Consider the following 21,159-nt stretch of genomic DNA (forward strand, 5'->3'; position numbering starts at 1 on the left):
CCACACACTTTTCAGAGACCAGTAGTGGCAGTTATTTTCCATCCTTTCATTGTATTTTGAAAATAATTAGGAGGTTGGAATTGAATTACATCAGTTGGCTAGCACTAAGCCCAAATTACTCTCTATAAAACTAACGAAAGTGGACTGGGTCAAAAATCTAAATAATTTTTATTTTATATTTTATTTTTTTAATAAATTTTAATACATGCCATCAAGGCTTCAAAATATGAAATCCTAATTATTTCATTGGGATTGGGGAATTGGGGAGGGGAGAGGATGAGGGGGAATCACCAGGGTCCATCAAGGAGACTGGCTAAATTAAGGTATATTCTTCAAATATGTTACTCTGAAATTGTAAGAAAAAGAAGAAGTAAACTCTCGGTGTACTGCTATGTATAGAGCCCCCAAGTTATTATGTTAAGTGAAGACAGCAAAGTCCAGACTGCTGCAGCTTACCTGCACGCTTGTATTTGCTCATATACACACGTTTATTTGCGTAGAGAAAAATGTGGAAGGATTCCCAAGAAACCAGGAAAAGTGGCTTCCTGTGGGGGAAGGGGAATGAGGCAGACTTCAGCAAAGGGGAACAATACCTCTTTATATTTGGGGTTTTGAACCAGGTGAATATATGTCTGCCTTCCACTCAGTTTCCTAACGTGTTGTTAAAAAAAAAAAAAAAAGAGTTTGAGTGGGCATCACAGTGTGATTCTCAACAGATCTCATTCAAATTGCATTACTCCAGGTCTTTGAAACTATCATTAAATAAACAAAACCTTTCAAATAATCCTGGTATCTACACATAAGCAACAGACTTGTTGCTATATAAATACAAGTAAATAAACAAATACATTCTAAAATGATACATTGTCCAAATGAGAGTGTAACAGTTATCAGCCTTATGAATTGCCCTAAAAACTTATTTTCTCTTAGGTAGGAAACTGGATATGTAAATTAATTTATCTTTTCAGGTCAGCGAAATGGTCCAAAGTTGTCATAATACTTCAGGTGGCCGCATTGTATAGAATATAATTAATGCATGTGTGTATTATTTTGGCTTGACACAAAATGTCAAAGTAAAATGTCCTGTATCAATTTATTTGGGGAAACTATGCCTCCCACTGTCCTCTCCACCCACCCACCCCTCACACACACATGTATTTTGTGTAATTAATGCAGCCGTCGAGGTTAAATGCCAAAGTACCAAAAGTTGACCAGTGTGCTCTATTCTCCCACAAACCTGATTGCTCCAGAAATGAACATGAGACTCAAGTCTGGCCAAGCAGAATCACTGGGTGGGAGGTGAGGATTGTTAAAGATGCAGAGCAAAAGAAGGTTTCTCTGCTTTTCAAATTAGAAGCTCTAAGGATTTTATAAGCCTATAGCTGCCAGGACCCATTATTGCTATCCATTCTGAAAATAAACCCAAAGTGAGAATTATATCAAATGGAGATTTAAAAAAGAAAGAAAGAAAGAAAATTGTGATAATATCAGTGAAGAGTGGATCCAGCCATGCTTTGACCCAGTCGGTCCCGTGGATTTACCAACTTCATAGGCCAATGAATTCTTCATTGTTGCTATTTGAAACATATTTCAAATGCTCCTCAACAAAGTCTTTATGCTTTTATTTGTACATATTCTAGAGTTTCTAAAGAAACTCTGGTCTTTCTTGGGATTGTTTCTTAATTTACCTGAAAATGCAGAAAACAACAAATTCTTCATGTGATCAGAGAATCTGAAGGAAGGTAAGCAAGTTCTCTCATGAGAAGTGCTGGGCTATAAGGTAGAGGGGAAATATACAAAATAAAATTAGGTCTCTGGTTCCTAAAATAATCCATGCCATCTGCCATTCTTACTTCCATAAGTAAGTGATATTTTAATTTTTTTTTTTTTGCTTCTTTATCCTTTAAATAAGATGATCCTGAAAGCAATGAACTTCCATTACCTATACATGCACATCCTTCCCATATATTTTATTCATGCAGCTAATTAAGTTACTTATCTGTCCATTCAACGTATTTTTACTGAGTTATACTACATACTAGACATTATTCTAGAAACTGGTAATAGATGAAGTCTCTGTCCTCATAAAAGTGACATTCTAGTGGAGATGACATAAAAATAAATACATGTATAATATATCTGATGACAATTGTTTTATTGCTAAGAAGAAAAGCAAGACAAGGTAAGGGGGATGGAAAAATGTTAAGGATAGTGTACTAATTTATATACAGAAATAAGAGATGCTTTCTTGGACAAGGGGGCTTTAAAGCAAAGATTCGAAAGCAGAGACGGGGCAGCCATGTGATTTCTTGATGGGGGTAACTCCAACTACAGTCATAGGGCACAGGGAGACACAGGCCATAGGGAAGGAAAACAGAAGCTGAAGCAAAAGGAGGTTTCAGGTTGGGCTTTGCCATCTTGAAATAATATTATAAAAAATAAAAATGGAAAATAAAGGGGAGAAAGGTATCAGATAATTAACATGAATCAGGTCATAAATTAGGACAATCTGATTCAATTTTAAATAAAACAATTCAGCAAACATGTAGTCAGTTCTAACTTCCTATTAATGTTTGTGTGTGAGATTGGTTGCTTGGATATGATTGGGTATTATTGTTTGGATGCTGTATGTTTAAGGTGGTGTTAACCCAGTGGATCTATGAGTCCAAACCACTCTTGTACGAGGAATAGGATCTTACCTGAAAGGTGACGTTTTCACCGCACACCCATACTCCCCCAGCCCATCCATTCCCTGAGGAAAGGGCTTGTATTGCAAGCCAGAACCTTTACACCGAGAAGGAGGATCTTAGGAGGAAATGAGTAAGAACTCTCCCTTGGCCATGACGACAAACCAAGGAGCAGGGCAGACCTGCAGGGATGAAACTTAAGAGGACACATAATCTGTTAAAAGGTGGGAAGAGGGCCAGGAACCGAGTACCCCAGGCCAGCTGCCCCAGCAACAGGGTGTGAGAGATTAACTGAGGCAAGCTCAGAAACCTGTAGCTTATAAATTTCCTCCACTGCCAGCATTTTTTTCTAGCAGTATTTGTTCCATCTTAAGTCAAGTCTTTCTGAAAATCATCTTAGATGAGCTAAGGGAAATGAAAGGGAAGGGCTTTCTACAGTTGTAGAGAGGCAGGGGTAGCTCAGGGGTGAAGTAAGAAACCTCGAGAGAATGTGAAATGAGAAGGAACTTTTCATAGCTGGGTGAGTACCTCTGATTACCTGAGAGCATCTCTCCGTGGACAAACCTTGGAGCTAAACGTTCAGAGCGGGGACTGCCAAACAGTGAAGGTCCATATGGAAACCTCACCTCCACTCCTCTCCACCCAGGGGAGCTGGGACAACTCACCCTCCCCACTCCTCCATTTCTACCTTTGCAAAATGGGCCTAATGTTACCTCACAAACACCATCGTCCATGTTTTGCTGATGAAAAATGAACTTGCCAAGTCTGTGTAAGTAGTCAGCGTTAAAGACAGCATCAAATCTACTCTTTCCCTCTCCCCAGCCCGTGTCCTTAACCTCGCACCCCATTGCTTCCCCATCTTATTGGCACAACCAGCAATTTAGACAGCCAAACCAGAACCTAGAAGGTCACTGTGGCCTCCCCCAACTTTCTTGACCCGTAGATCCACTCATAACTGAATCCTGTCAGCCTCATCGCTTCTTGGCCTTTTGGCTAAGATCAAGCGTGAATCCTGTCAGCCTTACACTCTCAGTATCCTTCAGACCCATCCCCCCCTACAGTCCTGTCTTAGCTTCTCCACCCATTTCCTGCCTGTGGTTCACCTCACTGGGATTCCCTTTACACCTCCTCTTTCTACAATCCAACATAATAAATACAATAATAAACAAAGCACTCACCTTCTTAACTGTCCAATGGTTTCCCATCAACTAATTGATGATCAACTAACTTTAGTATGCATAAATATCACCTGGAGAACATGTTAATGCAGATTTTTTTTTTCAACGTTTATTTATTTTTGGGACAGAGAGAGACAGAGCATGAACGGGGGAGGGGCAGAGAGAGAGGGAGACACAGAATCGGAAACAGGCTCCAGGCTCCGAGCCATCAGCCCAGAGCCTGACACGGGGCTCGAACTCCCGGACCGCGAGATCGTGACCTGGCTGAAGTCGGACGCTTAACCGACTGCGCCACCCAGGCGCCCCTGTTAATGCAGATTTTGATCGGGGTGCCTGGGTGGCGCAGTCGGTTAAGCCTCTGACTCTTGATCTTAGCTCAGGTCATGATCACACAGTTTGTGAGATCAAGCCCCGCGTCAGGCTCTGGGCTGACAGCTCAAAGTCTGCTTGGGATTCTCTTTCTCCCTCTCTCTCTGCCACTCTCTCTCTCTCTCTCTCTCTCTCTCTCTCTCTCTCTCTCTCTCAAAATAAACTTAAAAGTAAATAAGGTGCAGATTTTGATTCAAAAAGTTGAGAAGGGGACCCAGGAATGTACATGGCTAACAGGTGTCACACAGGTGATTGGTACAATAATATGTGGATTCTTCTTACTCAAAGTGTGTCCATGGACCAGCATTATTAACATCATCTGGGAGCTTGTTAGAAATGGAGACTCTGTGGCCTGGCCTTAGAATAAGAATCTGAATTTTAACAAAGTTCCCAGCTGATTTGTATGCATGTTTTTTTTTTTTATGTTTTATTTTGTTTATTTTTGAGAGAGAGAGAAGGAGACAGAGGGGGAGGTGCAGAGAGAGAGGGGGAAAGAGGATCCGAAGTGAGCTCCACACTGACAGCAGGGAGCCCAATGTGGGGCTTGAACCCACGAACCTTGAGATCACGATCTGAGCTGAAGTCACACGCTCAACTGACTAAGCCATCTAGGCAGCCCTGATTTGTATGCATATTAAAGAAGTAGACTACACGTTGATCTAAAGAATCAAATACAAAATTTTCCGTGGTATGAGAGGCCAGTCATGACCAGCATTCTTGCTGTGATCTAAGTTTGACACACTGGAGAAACTGAGGCACAAAAGCAGCTGTCTTCTTCACCTTGGTCACCCCAGTGCATAGCACACTCCCTGCGGCAAAAGACATGCTGCTTTATTGATACACATGGAGTCAAAGTGAACTACATTAACGCATATTTTTAAACAGATTTTGAAGTACAGTATTACAGCCGTATTGTATCGTCGTCAAGGTCTGATTTAGCTGGAGTGAAAAAGAATGGAGGGAGCAAAGACGATCAGTGTCACGAGCCAGATACATTTTATTCCTTAAAACGCTGAACGTGTCCTCACTGGGTGGGGGAGGGGAGTACTCAGTTCCACCTCTGAAGTCCTTGCTGTTCGCAGTTGATTTACTGCCTGAAGTCAAATCCATGCTCTATATATTAAGGCACAGCCCCCACTTTTTTTGTGTTTTGTTTTGTTTAAGAAGAGCAAACTTTCCCCACAAAGATACAAGAACAGTCAATATTGATCTTCTTGACGGATGGTGCACCTCACGCCACAGGCCTCTCGAGCATCTGCTCATTACCACCCAGCCCTCCCCTTTGTGGGGGAATAATGCCAAGTGGCCTCCTGTGCCATCGGCCGCAGATTGCAAATATTTAAAAGAAATAAATTTCTCTGAATGAAAAGCACCTTTCATTGTTCTCCAACCCCCTCTCCTCCCAAGTCATGTTGATTTTGGGGCAGTGCCTACTGCCAGCACCTGTACTGTTCAATTGTTTGCTTGCCAACATCACTGTGGTTTTCTTGCTTGGGCTTAGGAACCATTCTAAGTACAGTAGCCAATGACGGTGACTTTTCTTTCTCTCCTGGCAAAATCTATAGGGGAAGCATCAACTTCAGGACACCTAGCAGCAACTGTAATTAGAGACACGGGAAGAGAGGAACAGAAATTGGGGCTTCTCTGTCTGAGTATGTGTCCCCACGTGATAATGAAAATGGACCACCGCTGCAATCCAGAAAGAAAAGTTGGGATTTCCTCAATACCGTAGTATTTGGCACAGAGTGCTTAAACTTGATTTTGGGAAATCCAAAACCTTCCTTTAACTAAACGTGAAGACCCACAGTAAGAAATAAGGATGGGATTTCAGCAAGAGGAAATTCGAATTGTGATTGAAAATAGCCACTTAGAATATTACCCTGGGGGTCTAAATATAAATATAGAATAAAAAGATTATTTCTTCTATGTGAAGCATTACCCACCATTTGGGGAAGTAGGATCATGCCCTGTGTGGTCTTAATCACTGCTCTTAATCTCTTCCCACTCAACATTAGAGTAAAATGCACTGCAGCCAGTCACTGTGACTGGCCAACATCGATGAAAAACTGAGTGTAGGGACAGTCTACGTTTAAAACTTTAGCCCTTTCTCTAGCCCAAAGCTGACTTCTCACTCAATGAGAGGGGTACAGCCTCCATTACCATCACCCCTGGGGAAGGCATTTGTTACTTTTCAGACTCTACATACTTTTATTCTACTTCTAGGAACAAGTATTTAGGCATCCATGTGACTCCAAATATTTTTTTTAAGTTTATTCATTTATTTTGAGAGACAAAGAGAGCAAGCAGAGGCAGAAAGAGAGGGAGAGAGAAACCCAGCCCAATGCAGGGCTTGAACTCACAAACCATGAGATCATGACCTGAGCCAAAACCAAGAATGGGATGCTGAACCGACTGAGCCACCTGACTGAGCCACCCAGGCACCCCTACGTGACTTCAAATCTTGATCCGTGTGGTTTACATTGAGTGCTTCCCCCCAGACTTCAGGGATAAAGCAAATGTCCACATCTGATTACAATAGCCCATTACATTTTGTTGGCTGCAGGGATTGAAATTCAGAACCAATGGGATATCATGAGGTTTTGTTGAGACTTCCAGTATCAAGGTTTGACAGTGGGACACTACAGACTCCGGGGCCACCACCGCCACCTTACCAATGAGGCAAGCACATGTTGGCTTTGAATTGCTTTTTGCATAGGACGGCTTGAGTTGGGTGAAGTGTACTCTCTTGACTGTTCTGCCTGGTGCCCAGGGACCTGTTTATGATATGAGGATTCTGTGGTCATGGAATGGTTTATTTCACTCTTGGTAAAACTGATCAATTCTGATAAAGATAGTACTGATACTGATAAGGATGAGGCCCACTTTGCCTTAGTTGACATCATTCTCCAATTAGCTGGGCCCAAAAATCCTAGGTCATTTCCTTAGCCCCCAAATGAAAAAGATGACATTTGCTACAAACCCTTACAACTAAAATAAAGGAGTATTTTTCTGTTGTCAATATATGGACTGAACCACAGTGTAAGGAGCTAAAACCAGCCTCCCTATGTGCAGTGAGGTAGGAAGATCTACATGGAATTGCATAACAAGTGTTTTGAATTATATGAAAAACATCAAGCCACTTTTAGTTTCTTGTAAGACCTTCACAAATTACAGAAATGTCCAGAGGAAACCTGAAAATACCATTGTATAAATTTAAATTTAAAATTAAATTCAGATTTACACAAAACAGATTTGTATGAAGAGTTAAATATTTTTAGAAAAATTGTCTGCAAAAATCATCAACTCTAGACATACTAAAATTTATATTTCAAAACAATTTATCATAAATGTGTCCCAATGTTGTCACCATCTCTAAAAATACTCTTAACAGCTTGAGTAACAGTTGCATCAGCATAAAAATTCTTCTGAAAATTAAAAATTATAAAAACTTATTTGCAATTTTGGCTATCCATTGATATTTAATAGTAAGGCACTACAAGCTATCTGCAAACTCTAGATTCGCTTGTTGATTACCCGGCTTCACTGTTGCATCACAAGCAGTGAGCTTGACTTTCCCATGACAGATCCCTCGAGGTCAGAATGTGAAGGGCATTTCTCTGGTTTCTCCACAGAAGAATGCTCCAGGAAATATTTGTCTGGTTGATCGAATTCTGGGAATAGACCAGGAAAAAGGGTCTGAAGGTCCCACAGACTACCACCTAAAATTTCAAGAAACCCCTATTTGGAGAGTCCACCTCATCTCTGAGCCCACTGTCCCTGGGTTGAGAGCCACTCTGCCTTAATTTTGCCAGAGAATGAATCCTTGTCTGACTCTGCAAGGGTGAGCAAAGGAAAAATGGAGTTCTGGATCCAGACTGCCACCAGCCCCTTGTTTTAAGCCCCTTGCTCCTTTCCTGCTTTAGACGCTATGTGAAACCTTCAAGTCCCAGGTTTCTTGGTGGTAGAATGAATTGATTCACTTCTCCTTGTAGGACCCCCATGTAGACTTGTGTTGGGAATCACTCCATTCTCTTAGGTCAGCGACCACATTTTAGCCAACTTCACAGCTTTCAAAAGAATTGTTCAGATTGTTCACTTGATGTTATCTCCTCTCTTTGTTTTTCTTTCTGGTGAGTGAATGCATTTTGTTTAAAAGCAGTGGTTCCCAATTATTTTCAAAATCACATAAGACAAAAAGTAGATGGCATTTGTAGGGAACACTGGGGTAAATGGATAAGACTATTCAAGGCCAAGGCCAACTGGTCTGACTTTACTTGCTATCCCAGCCCTCATAATACTATCAAGAGGACTAAATAAATTAATATCTCTGCCCACCTGTGACCCATTTGCAGCATACCATCTGAGAGGCTTTGTTCTGTTGCTAATTCTGCGGCGTTTGGAGAGAGGGAGAGGAGATAAGTAGATGTGGTCAGTCTACCATGTTTAACCAGCCACCGCTCACTGCTCAGTCTCCTATATTATCCAGGTTAGGTGGTATTTTTCCCCCTGTGATCATCCATTTCATAGTCCTGGAGGATCCATCTAGCTTTTCCAAATGGCATCTTCCTGATACTTCCTGCCAGGAGCGCCATAGGCACTTATGATTGCTATCCCAGGAAGTAGTAAAAGCGATGCTTCTTACCCCAATACCTCCATCTAAAGCAAATACCTAGCTCCATGATAACTCTTAAATCACAGGAGCCTGAACTCCAGACAAATCCAATCCAGTCTGGTCCCTGGTAACTGGAGAAAGAGGGCATCTAGCCCAGCCAATGAAATAGAACTGCAATGAAGACAAAGGAAATAAACCCAAAGAAACTAACATACATACCATTTGGTGGGACAGTACAACAGAGTGCTCAAGATCATGGGATTTGGAATTAATGGTATCTGTGTTGGAATCCTGCCTCCACCATTTACTGGATATGTGATCCTAGGAAAATTATTCTATCTTTCTAAGCTTCAATATCTTCCTCTGGAAAACAGATGGAAAAGTAATTCCTGCTGCCAGGAATGTTTAGGTGATGAAGCAACTACAAAGCACCTATAGCACAGAGGTCATGAAGGAATGAGTGGGGAGAAAATATTGAGGGGTTGAAAGGAAAAGCGTAATATTCACAAAGAAGAAAAGATAGGGTCTTGGAAAAAAATACCATTAAACGGAGAATGAAAGGGATCAAGGCCACAGTCTACAAACACGCTGATACTTAGGACCTCACCAGCCACAGAGAAGCAGGATATAGAGAGATATGCTATGTATAAAATAGGACATATGTATATATATTTGGGGGGGGGGATGTGTATGTGTGTACACATTTGTCAACAGCACTGAGGTCCTTCTATGCAATAGAAGTTCTAGGAATTAGCTTCGATGTTGTTTTCCAGGAAACTAACAAAGTCACCATCTTCACTTAGTTACTGATTAGCCCTTCAAATAGGGTCAGGTATCCTTGCCTTCTTTTTACATGACCATAAATAAAAATACAACCGATCTCTCATTTTATCCTCAGATGCCAGCCCACACACTATTCTACGTAGCACAAAGGGCCCAATGTGAATATTTAAAGCTAATACATTGAGGGATGTATGTGTATGTGTACAAGGCCAGACCATCACACACTTACAACTATGTGCCCTAACGTGTCAAAAAAAAAACCTACTAAAGTGGAAGAAAATAAATAAAAGGTCAACACCTTGACAGCTATGAGTACATACATTATTAAGCCTAAAGGTGTCACGTCTCAAGGAAACGTAAACTGAAGTTCCTTTCAGGTTCTCCTTAGGGCTGGGGTTTTAGATTGTACTCGGACAAAGGAATCATAATTCAATTATCCAAAGATTTATTACAAAACACTTTGCCCACACTGGATATTTTGATGTGTAAACATCAGAGTATTACACTCCCTGTATCCCAGGCTTCACATTTCAGATTTCATTAGCCAATAAAGCCAGGTTTATTTATAATAAAGTTAAGCCCTTCAAACCACTGACCATGGAAACCAGATTTTGAAATAATTCAGATTTGTGTTTCTGTTCTTTCTAATTAAGGGTAATATCGGGAAGCACAGACAGTGGGTAGCATTGTTCGAGCACCATGGATTTAAGCAAGAAAATCTGATTATCAGCTCATGTCAGAAGCCAAGCGATAATGCAGCTTAGCATTCGTTTGGGCTTTTTCTTTGGCCAAAAGATAATTACCGTTCGTGAGGCCTTACGTAAGTGTATCTAATATCTAAGGCCCTAAAATTTATGAATAGCAAAGACACACAATAGGCAAAGAAGAATTACTGTATTTATTATTTCTATGGCTTGTTCCACCATGATAATTTCATTATCTAGCAAAGTCAAACCTCGAAAATCAAAGTATAATTTCTTAAAGGACAAGAGTTAAATGCGCTGGCAAGGTTTTTGGCCCAATTTCCTCTGGTGAAAGTTATTTCTAACAAATAAGAAGTAGACCAGCCAGAATTCTAATAGGAAGTTTACCAAAGGGGATTCAGAGTTACCTATTGAGGCCATTGCACAAACAGATGTTAAGCTTCTGCCGTGAGATTTTTTTTTCTTTCGTAAGGTGTTATTTCTTAATCCTGTGCTGTGGAAAATAAATACAATGCTTCCTACCAAACAATACCAAAAACCTGAAGACTGAAAAGCACTTCTTGGCAAAGCTGATCGTATCAGAGTGAGCATTGCTGTAATACAAGCAAGCAACTTGAGCATATATCATGCAGAATAAATTTGGGGAACTCAGGGGGAAAAAGTTATTTGAAATAGGGGTTAGAGGTTTGATATATAAGCCCATATCTAATGAAGAGGATGAAAAGAAAATCAAGTTGTGAAATTTCGGAAATTTCTAAATTTCTAAATTTCTAAAATTTCAGACAAGAATGTTGAGATCCTCCAAAACATGAAGAGTCACCTGCTTTTTAGAAGAAAAAGCATGCTTGTCCTTCTCTATAGATTTTTATTTTTTTAGGAGTAGCTTTTATTAATGATCTACTACTCATTATAAACCAGTAGCAACAAACATTTTATTGAGTACCTGGTATAGACCAGGCATTGCTTTAAATACTTTAGACATAGGAATTCATCAAATCCTTATGGCAACCCGATGAAGCCAATACTTTCCTCTTCCCATTTCACAGAGGAGGAAAATGAATCCCACAGAGGTGCAGTAACTGCCCAATGGCTCCCACTGTTCCAAACACACACATACAAATATATCTAACAAAATCTCAATTTTAGTCATCTTCATAACTGGATTTGGTTTTAGATATTAAACTTCTAAACTTTAGCTCAAATAATTTTTCCCCTGGGGCTTCCAGAATTTATTCTGTGTGATTTATACCCAGGCTACTTGTATTACAGCAATGCTCCCTCTGACACCATCCTGAAGCCAAAGGTTCCTTAGGACTGGTCAGGGTAGTTCTGTGGGCTCAGGCCTTAACAATGAGCGCTCCGACCTGGGGCGGATCACTGAGCTCTCTGTTAAACAGAAGTCAAATGGGAACAATGGAAGTAGGAGAGGGGATGATAACAGAACTTGATGGAAGGAGACAAGTGTGGGTACCTGGGCCTGGCGGCCCTACAGCCTCCTGCTGCCAGACTCACAGATCCACCAGTAAGGAATCATTGGTGCTTCAGGCTGGGTCCACCCTGTGGACTTCCTATTTTCTATGTTTGCTTTGATCACTTTTTGATTGATTCCCCATGCCTTAACTTTTCCTCTTGAATTTTTCTTGTTTTTTTCTTTTTGCCTTACATTCTGGGAGATATTTTGCAACTTCTTCTTGCAGTCTTCTGTTAAACTACTTACTTTTAGCCAGCATATATTTGATTCCATGAACTCTTTCTACTTGCTCCGCGCTTCTTTTTCAAGGACAGAGCTGTTCTTATTTTATAGATCTCCTCAGCATTCCCCAGAAGGCGCTAATTAGATATCTCCTAAAGTGAAAAGTTTCTTCTGGCTTCTGAATTATGTCAGTTTCTTCGAATGTCAATTTCTCTATTGGGTCTTCTTGGTCCTTTTTGTGCAATTAGCTTTCCTTAAATTCTGGTAGTTCTTGGTAAAGGCATACCTCACTTTATAGCATTTTGCTTTATTGTGCTTCACAGATATTATATTTTTTACAAATTGAAGTTTTGTGGAAACTCTGCATACAACAAGTCTATGGGCACCATTTTTCCAACAGCATTTGCTCACTTCCTGTGTTCGTGTCACATTTTGGCAACTCTCATAATATCTCAAACTTTTTAATTATTCTTATGTTTGTTATAGTGATCTGTGATTGACGATTACAACTCACTGAAAGCTCAGATGATGGTTAGCATTTTGTAGCAATAAAGTATTAATTAAGGTATAAACATGGGGTTTTTTTTAGACATAATGCTATTGCACACTTAATTCTGTATAATAACAGAATTATTATATATATAATAGTATAGTGTAAACATAACTTTTATATGCACTGTAAACAAAAAAATTCATTTGACTTACTTTATTGTGATATTCACTTTATTGCAGTGGTCTCGGACTGAACCCTCAGTATCTGCAAGGTATGCCTGTATTGTGAATAAAAGCCTAGTTGATGAATTTCCTTTCTGTTTGTGCAAATGTGCTTCTCTTATTAGAGAATTCGGGGTTTCTTCCCATGACCATGAGCTTGGTAGAGGCAGCCAAGACATGGAACCAACTGGCTTCACTTCTAGGTGGGTGGGTGGGCTGGCTGGGGCTCCTCCAAACAGAATGAGAGGGTTTCATTCTTTTTTTTTTTTAAGTTTATTTGTTTTTGAGAGAGAGAGAGAGAGAGAGAGAGAGAGCAAGTGTAGGAGGGGCAGAGAGAGAGGGAGACAGAGGATCAGAAGTAGCCACTGTGCTGACAGCAGAGAGCCTAATGTGGGGTTCAAACCCATGAACCATGAGATCATGACCTGAGCCAAAGTCAGTCGCTTAACCAACGGAGTCACCCAGGTGCCCCAAGAGGGCTTCATGCTAAGACACCAGTTCTTATATGAAGAGTCCAGGTCCTCCCCCATTAAACCTCTCAGGGTTTTTTTTTAGAAAAAAATATGCTTCAGTTTTATACTGGAGAGAAGACTCTGCCTGAAAAATCAGTCCTGCCTTCTCATCACTCTCTACAGGTACAGTGACCTACTTGATGGAGGAGTTTGGAGGAAAGAAATGAGCATGGTTGACTCCGTTCACTCTCCTTCGTCTCTGGGGTCTACAGAAATCAGTTGACTCCAGTCTGCCTTTAGTCATGCGTGAAGCTTGTCAGGAATTGTCTGTTGTCTCCCACCCTTCAGGGGAGTGCTGCCATTTCCGAGAGCTATCGTCTTGGTTCAGGCAAGGCTGCCATTCTGGGGGTCTGAATAGAAAGCCCATTTTGGCCACACACCTAAATCACATTCCTAACCTATTTGATATTTCAATGTCTATCAGCCAGCTACTCTGTCTCTCCCTGGTTCAAAATTATGCAAAATAAAAATGAGAGCTGTGTATTGATCCCTTAGACCCCAATATAAACATGTGTCTGGTTTGTTGTTGTTGTTGTTGTTGTTGTTGTTGTTGTTGGTTGTTTTGTTTTCTGGTCTATTCAGCATCAAACCAATTCTTCGCTATGTCAGGAGGCAGCACCCAGCAGAAATTGAAGAGACAGACCTTCCATCATCTCCTCAACCCTTGGCAAATATCTTTGTTTCTCAACCTATAGAAATGCCTTCATGCTGTTTTCCAAACTCAGCTGTCTAGATCCACTTAGATGCTATGAACCCCTCAGGTCCTTTCTGCAGTTTGAAAATATAAAGATTCTCCCTGATACACTCCCTAGAGCCATTGTGAGGAATTAAACCCTTGGTGGTTTAGCTACATCTTCCTTTTGGTCTGTGCACTGCTCCCCTTCCAGTAAGTCTTGGTGCAATTGTTTAAACTTAAGATAGGCATCAGAAGCAGTTTTCTCCACAGTCTTACATATTTAAAGCCTTTAGAGGCAAGAAATATAACTGTTGCTTGGGGCAGCGCCTCCTCTTAATATTGCTATTCCATTTATCAGAAATAAAGTGGTATCACTAAAATACACCTATTTTTTTTAATTATAAAAGTAATGAGTGCTCCCTCTAAAAATCTTAAACAGTATAGATGAGTGTGACAATCCCACTACTCTCAAGAAGTCATTAAAATTACAAAAATGTTCTTGGGTTGCTTTCAGAAAGTTTTGATGCATATAGACTGCCATTATACACATACATTTTTTTTACACAAATGAGAGCACGATGGAACCCAGATAAAACTGTTTTGTCATGGTCCACCACTTCAGCATGGGTGCCACACTCAAAAGAAAGCAAGGCCAGGCCCTACATCCAAAAACTAGTAGGAAAGCAAGTAAAATCTTCCCATCAGTATTATAAACAATCAGCAAATAAAAGAAGTATTGCCTTGCATGGCAAATAGCAATGTGTTCTGAAATTGTGTCTCACATCTTCCCCTTTCTCCCTAAGGTCCTGCTCTTCACACCATGATAGCTTTCTCTTTCTCTCTCCCTCTCTCTCTCTCTCTCTCTCTCTCTCTCTCTCTGTCTATTTCTCTCTCCCTCCTTCCCACCCACCCCCTCTGCCTTTTCCCCTCTCTCACACCCTTTGTCCTCCCTACTCAAAACAAAATCAAAAAACAAAAACAGAAACTCTTCAAATTTTAATCCATGCTAGCTTTAGTTTTCCCCCCTTTCCTCCTTCCTCTCCTGAATATACTTTTATCCCTTCATAGCTTTAGCTCATTCCAAAATCAATAGTCCTCCTAGGATTCTTTTAGTTCTTCTCTAGAGCCAATACTGGATGAACCCAATGAAAAGCTGGACATGGCTAGTGGGCCCAAGCAGCAAAGGCACTTTTCTCTTCCAAAAGCCAGTGGAGAGGTCAAGGTTGTGAATACACACACACATCTTGCCCTTGTCCCCCTTGTCACGATATGATACTGTCTACAGTTTGCTTCTTCGACTTATGAATTCATCACAGGCATGTTTTCTCTTCAGCCCATGGTGTTCTGCCTCATTCTTTTTCAAAGGACATGGTATCATATAGTGTTGAGAATGCATTTAACCAGTCCCTGCTGGTAAATATATAGGCTGTTTCTGATTTGAGACTACCTTAAGGAATACTGCAATGAATAATTGCCCACATATTTCTTGTCCACATATTTCTTGATACATGAGGGAGTATAGATGTGCTCTTGACAACAATTTGACTTGTGTTTCTCTGGCTCCGCTTCCTATGATGTAATAACAACTAATACTCATTCTTTAAATGAATGAATGAATGAATGAATGAATGAATGAGTCAGCAAATAGCTAGGAATGTGATAATAAACCACAACCAAGGTAAATGACATAACAGTGGGCTTGTACAATAGGATTTAATCTCTACTTAGCCATTCTTGAATGCAACTTTCTTCACCTGTAAAATGGGGACATGCTTTTAAATACTGTTGAATGATTAGATTAAATGACATCAAAAAGGTGCTGAACCCAGGCCAATGTAAGCTTTTATTGAACTAAAATCATATGTCCACATAAAATGTTTAAGTGGAGTCTGGGTGCCGTGACCCTTTCATGGATACGGAAAATCACCAGAAGTGTTTGGTGCAGAAAGAGCTGCCTCAATCCCTGGAGGGCATGTTCATGCCTCCAGGATTTTGGGTAGTATTCACAGCCCTGTTATGGCCATTGTTATGTCCTTTGATCTTCCAATGACAATTTCAAAAATTAATTTTTTTAGGTGCATCGTTTCTATTCTTAGAAGAAATCTATAATGACAGCTATAAAGTATTCTAAGCCTTAGGGAATTGATATGCCATCATAAGCAAAAACATTTATTAAACCATTGCTTATATGCTAGCTAATATTTAAGCCATTGTGTTCTTGACCTTAGGGGATACAAAGAAGGCAACTAAATATTGTGGAAAGATCTTTGGAGCCACATAGACCTGAGTTCAAAGCCCAGCATTCAATCGTTCATTCAATCATTCATTCATTCAACAAAATTTAAGTGGTTTGAATGGCAGACACTTATCCTAACTTTTAAGTAAACAAATCTCTTTCATTTTCACTTAAAAGATACTTAAACCTTATCAAATGACTTAGCTTCCCAGGGTGCCTGGGTGGCTCAGTCAGTTAAGCATCCAACTCCCGCTCAGGTCACGATCTCACGGTTCATGGGTTCGAGCCCTGCCTTGGGCTCTGTGCTGACAACTCAGAGCCTGGAGCCTGCTTTGGATCCTGTGTCTCCCTTTCTCACTGCTCCTCCCCCACTCACGCTCTGTCTCTGTCTCTCTCTCTCTCTCAAAAATAAATAAACATTAAGAAGAAAGGTTTTTAAAAAATGACTTAGCGTCTCTTTTTCTAGGGTGCAATGTCAACTTTGTAAGTTTTTCATAAAAGTAACACATATCAAGTGTAAAGCACTGTGTAGTAAGTGTTGGTTTCTTCTATTCCTTCCCAATTAAGGGCTAAAGATTCAAGACAAGCCAAAAACATATTAACACCCTCACAGAACTTAATGAAGACAATATTATTAGCACATAAGAAAATAAAGAGCAAAATAGTTACATCAAAACCAAGTCTGAGAATTTCAGAGATCCTAGAGCCTCAATTAGGCACATAGTAAATACTTAAAAATGTCTATCGATCGGGTGTACTAATCAAGAATTCAAATAATTAGAGTCTCACGTTTGACAAGAGGCAACATAGCACACTAGGAAAAGTTCTGGCACAACAATTCAAGGCTCCGGTTTGAGTCTACGAAGTGTGGTCCGCCAGCCATGTTTCCTTAGACAAATCATGACCTTTTCCAGACTCGGTCTTCTCACTTGGGGAGCTAGAAGGTGAAGCTGCATCCTTTCTAAGGTACCAATAATTCCAGGTAAATGGTACTTGTCAAAACTTCAGAACACCACTTTGGAGTTTATTTGCTCAGTCTGAGGGTGAACTGCACATGGGTCCTCCAACCTCCCAACACCTTCCAGATATGATTGGAAGGGCCCAGAGAAGTGGCCTTTATCAATATAGCTCTGTTTTGGTTTTTACTCTGAATTTTAAAGTATAGGCCAGTGAGTTAAGAAACAAGTATCACTGAAAAAAAAAATCCATTTTAAAATCTAAAGACTAAAACTTAACCAGTCACGTCATGTTTTTAGCAAACACACTTACCATTGTGTGGAGTTTTATTGTCCCCCCTGGTGAATAGGAGCCTTTAAAAATGTATATGCCTAGAACTGAATACCGTGTCAAATCTATTGGCACTGCATGTTTAAACACCTGCATCTCATCATTAGCCCTTCATAATATTGTTAAACAATAATTATACTTATGATGAGTAATGGATCCAAATATATCTTTCTTCGAGATGTACTCTTTCTTGTGTGATAAGTAACCCATTAACAGAACATGCAAACTACTCAGGCAAAACAGGATTCATAAATACATCCAGATCATACTCAATAAAGTTTTTAAATGATTATAACGAACTGTAATGATGTCACCTTCTATATTAGAGAATCTTTGCCTTATTTTTCTTAGGATAATTGATGTCATCATTTCTGTTTACCGAGGTTCTAAATTTTACCTGTCTCATCAGATTTAAAAAAAAAAAGTTTTACCTTGAAATTTGACAAGTTTGGTTTTATTTTCCTCAAATTTGAAATGAAAATGAAAATTTGAGACAAAGGCTAAGCTTGGCTTTATTTAAAACCAACAGTGTTGGCTGATAGACGTGCAGAGCCCTCCATAGGAAACAACCCACCTACTTCCCCAAACAGAAAGACGACAGCAATCTCAATCACAGTGATCAAAATGGGCCAGTCTCAAAAAACCAGCCTTCAATACATTAGTCTATATGACTCAATATCAGTTAGTGTGAGTCAAAAAACAAAAGGACAACAGGTTTATTTATTTATTTTTTAACATTTATTTAATTTTGAGAGATACGCTGAACTCAATTCCCACAACAACATTCGAGGTTGGTGCTAATATCATCCCATCTTGCAGATGAGGAAGCTAAGACATAGGAAGGCAAGACCTACCTCACAGAGCAGAAAGCAGCAAAGCCAAGATTGACCCCAGGATTTGCTTGTATAATCACCACCCTTCACCATTTTTTCCATTTGCCACCCAGTCTAGCAATAGCCATCTGAAAGCAGGTGCCAACATCCTCAGCATCACATTGCTAAGGAACCTGGAATACAGGCAAGAGCTCAATGGTAATTCCAAACTCTACTCTGGAAGTGAATTGGCCTTTTGGAGACCCATCTTGTCCTGCCCCCTGGTTATCTCTGGCTTATTTCATCCTTTCTCAACATTCTAAAACCCCAAAATCATCTGAACAATGTGACATCCACCATTAGTGAAGGAGGCTGCCACTCACAGCCTTCCTGAAATAGTTGTTAATGTGAGCCCTTGATCCTCAGGCATAAAGTGTATCACAGAAGAGAGTTGACATGATCCCAATTATAGCAACCCATCCTGTACTATGGGATTGCTTAAAAGACACAGAGCTGACTGAAGTCGCCCTCCCTCCCTCATAAGGCAACGCATCTTTGAAGTGGGTTGAACACCCTCAAGTAGGTACCCTGGAGTGTTGACTGAGGCTCCAGGTATTAGACATGGGAGGATGTCTTGAGAGTCAGGACAGCTCCCTGGGAATGCTTCCTGCAGAAGCCCCCTCTCTTGGGGGGAAATCCACACCTGCTAGTTTGTCTGTCACCTCCAGAAGTCAGATGAATGGTCCTGTTAAAGGGAAATCATATCCTGCCACTCACAGCCCCCCAGCGGCTCCTCACTTCATTCAGAGTACAATCCCCAATGGCTTCTTACTGAACTTAATAGGACTGGTACCTGCACGCACACATACAGACAATCTGAACAGGATCTGGTGCACACATAATGGCTTTGACCAATTCAGTGTGTTTTTTAGCATAAAAAGGGAGCCTACCAATAATTATCCTGAAACAACAGGTGTAAACCTGGACTCTGCCGGGCAAAGAGGGAAGTCCCTGTTACCTCTCTTACTTCATCTACTACTCTCCCCTCGGGACTCTACCCCAGATGCTTTGCTATTCCCTCAATATCCTAGACTTGTTATTGTCTCAGGACTTTACACTTGTCATCCTTTCTGCCTGGAACATGCTTACTCTTTATGTAGTGACCTTCTTAACTTGACTGTCCAAGGACCTGTTTACCAGCTCCATTCTTTCTCTTTCCATGAGTGAAAACCACAGAACTGCCCTTGAGTTCCCCTCTTCTTTCTACCCAATGTTTATGCATTCATTCAACAAGGCACCCAATTAGTTCCTGACCTTGGGGCAACATGCTGCATGTAAGTGTAATCATACAATAATTTTCACTCAGGGGATGCATGGGTGGCTCAGTCAGTTGAACACCCAACTCTTGATTTTGGCTCAGGTCATGATCTTACAGTTCATGGGATCGAGCCCCACATTAAGCTCTGCACTGGCAGCATGGAGCCTACTTGGGATTCTCTTTCTCCCTCTCTCTTTGCCCCTCCCCTTACTCTCTCTCTCTCTCTCTCTCTCTCTCTCTCTCTCTCTCTTTCTCAAAATAAATTAAAAAAAGAACTTTTCACTTAGCATAATGCTTCCAAGTTTCATCCGTGTGTTAGCATGTATCAAAACTTCATTCCTTTTAATGGTTGAATAATATTCCATTGTTTGTATACATCACAGTATGTTTATTCCTTTATCTGTTGATGATCCTGAGTTGCTTCTATGTTTTGGCTATTGTGAATGGGCTGCTCTGATTGTCACACACATATCTGTTTGAATCTCTGTTTTCAGTTCATTTGGACATATTCCCACAGCAGCTATACCATTTTACATTCCTGCCAGCAATGCACAGGGGGTTCCAATTTTTTTGTATTCTTGCCAACATTTGATATTTTCTGTTTTTCTAATAATAGTCATCTAATGGGTATAAAGTAATATCTTACTGTGGTTTTGTTTTTACATTTCCCTAATGGCTAATGGTATTGAATATCTTTTTTATATGTTTATTAGCCATTTGTATAAGTTCTTCAGAGAAGTGTTTATTCAAGTCCTTTGCCAATTTTTAAATCAGATTATTTGTTTTTTGTAGTTGAGTTGAGGAATTCTTTACATATTCTGGATATTAATCCCTTACCAGATAAAAATTTGCAAATATGTTCTCCTATTTTGTGGTTGTCTTTTCATTCTCTTGATAGTGTCCTTTGATGCATAAAAGTATTTAATCTGATAAAGTCCAACTCATTTTTTCTTTTGTCGCCTGTCATATCATATTTAAGAAGTCATGGCCATAAATATGGCAATGAGGGTGAATAATGAGGATTTTTCCCTGTTTTATTCTAAGAACTTTACCTTTTTAGCTCTTACGTTTAGGTCTTTGATCCACTCTGAGCTAATTTTTATATATTGTGTAAGGTCCAATTACATTCTTTTGCATGTGAATATCCAGTTTTTCTAGCACAATTTCTTGAAAAGACTGACCTTTCCACATTGAATGGTCTTAGCATACTTGTCAAATATCAATTGACCATATCTGGGAGGGTTTATTTCTGGGCTGTCAGTTCTATTCCTTTGGTCTTTATGTCTGTCTTTATGACAGTACCACACTGTTTAGATTATTGTAGCTTTGTAGTAAGTTTTGAAATCAAGAAGTGTGAGCTCTCCTAATTTGTACTTTTTCAACATTGCTTTGGCTATTTGGGGTCCCTTGAGATTCCATGGATTTTAGGATGATTTTTTTCTATTTCTTAAAAGAAAAAGTTGGGATTTTGATAGGGTCGCATTACATTTCTCGATCACTTTGGATAGTGGTATCATATTAGTAATGCTAAGCCTTTTGATCTATGAATGCAGATGCCTCTCCGTTTATTTGGGTCTT

At 40.1% G+C, this 21,159-nt stretch overlaps 1 protein-coding gene across 1 annotated transcript in view; it reads right to left on the reverse strand.

Annotated features, from left to right (window-relative positions):
• The window catches only part of CB4H12orf42 (chromosome B4 C12orf42 homolog), an 80,674-nt gene that overhangs the window by 59,028 nt on the left and 487 nt on the right, over positions 1-21,159 (reverse strand).

Source organism: Felis catus, chromosome B4, assembly GCF_018350175.1.
Source record: "Felis catus isolate Fca126 chromosome B4, F.catus_Fca126_mat1.0, whole genome shotgun sequence".
NCBI lineage: Eukaryota > Metazoa > Chordata > Mammalia > Carnivora > Felidae > Felis > Felis catus.